Below are 3600 nucleotides of genomic sequence, written 5' to 3'. Positions count from 1 at the left end.
ACCCCTGCAATACCACAAACCATTGAGTGTCAAGTATACTAGATATATCTTCATATCTCATGTGCTTTCTCTGAGACCAATCTTGTTATGCCCCTTCCCCACAAGGCATGCGCCTTTTGTCCATATTGCAAAAATGGGGGGGAGGGCATATAATTCTCTGTCACAGGGCACCAAAAAGTCTAGTTATGGCTCTGGTATGCATTATGTAATCTGGCAGACCATCTCTCCAACACTGGCTGGTTGGAATAGAAATCCGGTTATCTATGTGAGCAAATGACCATCAACGATTTACTCTCAAACACTAAAAAATGGACAAAAATGGTCCCCTAAACAAATTGGTTAAATTTTGGGTTTAACCAATTTGTGTAATGACCATTTTTGACCACTTTTCTAGTGTTTGGGAGCAAATGGTTAATTGACATTTGCTCCTATACATTACCAGATTTTCATTCCATCCATCCAGACTGGATAGATAGCCTGACAGATAATTGTGTAGTGTACGCCCAGGATAACTGTTAGTCATGCTTTATTTTATGGCGGCACATAAATGGGTGGACAGATCCAGGGCAAGCACTGCCCACTCATGCATAGTTGTCAACTGATGTGAAGTTCCAGGGGGCAATCTCAGTTATAAAGAGAAGTATCTGGAAATTGTCCCTAGTTAAAAAAAAAAAAAAATTTTTTATCAACTCCATTTATTTAGTATGATATCCCAGGTGATAGGATGCCGGCAGTCAGAACAACATACTTTATTAAATAACACATCTCAAACTACCATACCCAGGATTCAAACCTATAACCTGTTGAATTCTAATCAAACACCCTACCTATTGAGCTATTTGATCCTGCATAAAAATTGTGAACATTATATGAAGCTATTGGTACTTTGCAAAAAAAAAGAATCAGCATTACAACGCAGCAGATCCATGCAGTTTGCAGCCACACACTACATGTATCTGCTCAGCCACAATGCTGATTATTTCTTCACAAAGTACAAGGTGAGCTCCAAACAGAATTCTCTAGCTTAGAATTATACCTTTCTTTGCCAAACCTAGAAGTCGGGCCCCCCACCCTGGGATCCCCCAGAGGGAGGCCTGCACCGTCATGCGGCAGGCTTGTCCGTTTTGGAAGCAGGCTGATGGGCAGCCCAGGATTGCTTCAGTCTGGGCTTGGCAGGTCTGGAAACATGAGCTTGCTTTGGGTATGCCTGACCTTGGGTACGCTTTACCTGGAGGATGAAAGGGCCAAGAAAAGTACTTTTAGCCTTCTGCGTGGTAGGAGTCATACTAGGTAGGCAAGCTGTTTTAGCAGTAGCCAGATCAGCTACAATCTTATTGAGGTCTTCTCCAAAAGGAGATTCAACTGAGGCAGCACAAGGGAACTCTCATCTGGGGACAACAACTGCAGGGAGAACACATATTTTCAGATGAACATGGTAGGGCAGAAGGCTGCCTAATACTGAAGCACCCCCAAACAACAAATCAAATGCAACTTACTTGACAGAGATGTGCCTGAGCAACGGCCCTCCCCAGCCCTATCCCAAATCATACTTATTTTGCATAGGAGATACCATGGTCATGAAGATTGTTCTCCCAGGGTGAGGTTCATTCATTGCATTCTGGGTATGCTGACCCCTGTGATTTCCCCAAATGTGGGAAACTCGACTGCATTATTTGTGGTAGTGGGGGACTGTGTTTGTGCTTTCCTCTGGTCAGCTCTGGTAAAAGTCAGATTTCTTTGTCTCAGATCTTCCTCTAGCCTTGTTCTTCTTTCGAGAGTTCCCTTGTGCTGCCTCAGTTGGATCTCCTTCACTTGACAGGGGGGTGCCCGAGCAGCGACCCTCCCCAGCTCTAGCCCAACTCCTACTTACCTGCCAGGTGAGATACTATGATCATGAAGGTGCTTCTCCCAGGGCAAGGCTCACCCATTGCACTCTGGGTGTGCTGCCCCTGCGATTTCCCCAAATGTGGGAAACTTGACTGCATAATTTGAGTTTTCCCTGGTCGGCTCTCATGTAATTCAGATCTCTTTGTCTCAGGTCTCTCTCCAGCCTAGTTTGCTGTCTGGTTCCACTTCTTTTTTCTTGAGCCCCTCCTTTCTATACCCTTGTGCACTATCCTGACTTCTCCTCCCGTCTGCTTACTTTGTGCCTCCCAATGCACAATGCAAACTACGGGTAGTGCTGCAGGGCCCACACCCTTTTACTTGCTTTACAGAGCAGCTCTGGAGCTGTTACAGTGCCCAGCTGCAGCAAGAAATCAGCTTGAATGCTTCAGGGGCTGGGGAATGGCCAACATGAGCCCCACACCGAAGGAGGGTGGGGGTGCTTAATGCGAACTAGGGGTCATCCAAGCACCACAAAAGGCCTCCATGCCCTGCACGCTCCTTTTCTCTTTTCATATGCAGACGAGGGTTGAAGCCAACTTTGACCCACTGCTTGGATGACATCACCATATTCAAATCCATCTGCTGCAGGCCATCCCCCAGGAATGCTTGCACTAGTTGTTGCATTTGGTTTGTTGTTTGGGGGTGCTTCAGTATTAGGCAGCCTTCTGCCACCCCATGTTCATCTGAAAATATGTGTTCTCCCTGCAGTTGTTGTCCCCAGATGAGAGTTCCCTTGTGCTGCCTCAGTTGAATCTCCTTTACTTGACAGAGATGTGCCTGAGCAGCGGCCCTCCCCAGCCCTATCCCAAATCATACTTATTTTGCATAGGAGATACTATTGTCATGAAGATTGTTCTCCCAGGGTGAGGTTCATTCATTGCATTCTGGGTATGCTGACCCCTGTGATTTCCCCAAATGTGGGAAACTCGACTGCATTATTTGTGGTAGTGGTGGACTGTGTTTGTGCTTTCCTCTGGTCAGCTCTGGTAAAAGTCAGATTTCTTTGTCTCAGATCTTCCTCTAGCCTTGTTCTTCTTTTGAGAGTTCCCTTGTGCTGCCTCAGTTGGATCTCCTTCACTTGAAAGGTAGTGCCCGAGCAGCGACCCTCCCCAGCTCTAGCCCAACTCCTACTAACCTGCCAGGTGAGATACTATGATCATGAAGGTGCTTCTCCCAGGGCAAGGCTCACCCATTGCACTCTGGGAGTGCTGTCCCTTGCGATTTCCCCAAATGTGGGAAACTTGACTGCATAATTTGTGTTTCCCCTGGACGGCTCTCGTATAATTCAGATCTCTTTGTCTCAGGTCTCTCTACAGCCTAGTATGCTGTCTGTTTCCACTTCTCTTTTCTTGAGCCCCTCCCTTCTATAACCTTGTGAACTATCCTGACTTCTCCTCCCGTCTGCTTACTTTGTGCCTTCCAATGCACAATGCAAACTACAGGTAGTGCTGCAGGGCCCACACCCTTTTACTTGCCTTACAGAGCAGCTCTGGAGCTGTTACAGTACCCAGCTGCTGCAAGAAATCAGCTTGAATGCTTCAGGGGCTGGGGCATGGCCAACATGAGCCCCACACCGAAGGAGGGTGGGGGTGTTTAATGCGAACTAGGGGTCATCCAAGCGTCGCAAAAGGCCGCCATGCCCTGCATATCCCTTTTCTCTTTTCATAAGCAGACGAGGGTTGAAGCCAACTTTGACCCACTGCTTGGATGACA

General features: G+C 47.1%; 4 non-coding genes across 4 annotated transcripts; all 4 read left to right on the top strand.

Moving 5' to 3' along the window:
* Positions 1 to 1546: 1546 nt before the first annotated feature.
* Positions 1547 to 1710, top strand: LOC134989364 (U1 spliceosomal RNA). Its single transcript, XR_010194638.1, has one exon. It is a non-coding gene; the product is annotated as a U1 spliceosomal RNA (small nuclear RNA).
* A 152-nt stretch (positions 1711 to 1862) lies between these two features.
* Positions 1863 to 2025, top strand: LOC134989381 (U1 spliceosomal RNA). The gene has a single exon (XR_010194653.1). It is a non-coding gene; the product is annotated as a U1 spliceosomal RNA (small nuclear RNA).
* Positions 2026 to 2699: 674 nt separating this feature from the next.
* Positions 2700 to 2863, top strand: LOC134989354 (U1 spliceosomal RNA). Its single transcript, XR_010194628.1, has one exon. It is a non-coding gene; the product is annotated as a U1 spliceosomal RNA (small nuclear RNA).
* Positions 2864 to 3014: 151 nt separating this feature from the next.
* On the top strand, positions 3015 to 3178 carry LOC134989283 (U1 spliceosomal RNA). Its single transcript, XR_010194573.1, has one exon. It is a non-coding gene; the product is annotated as a U1 spliceosomal RNA (small nuclear RNA).
* Positions 3179 to 3600: the final 422 nt, after the last annotated feature.

This window comes from Pseudophryne corroboree, unplaced genomic scaffold (assembly GCF_028390025.1).
Source record: "Pseudophryne corroboree isolate aPseCor3 unplaced genomic scaffold, aPseCor3.hap2 scaffold_1106, whole genome shotgun sequence".
NCBI classification, from domain to species: domain Eukaryota; kingdom Metazoa; phylum Chordata; class Amphibia; order Anura; family Myobatrachidae; genus Pseudophryne; species Pseudophryne corroboree.
The sequence above is the reverse complement of the archived record's forward strand: the minus strand, read 5'-3'. Positions and strand labels throughout refer to the sequence as shown.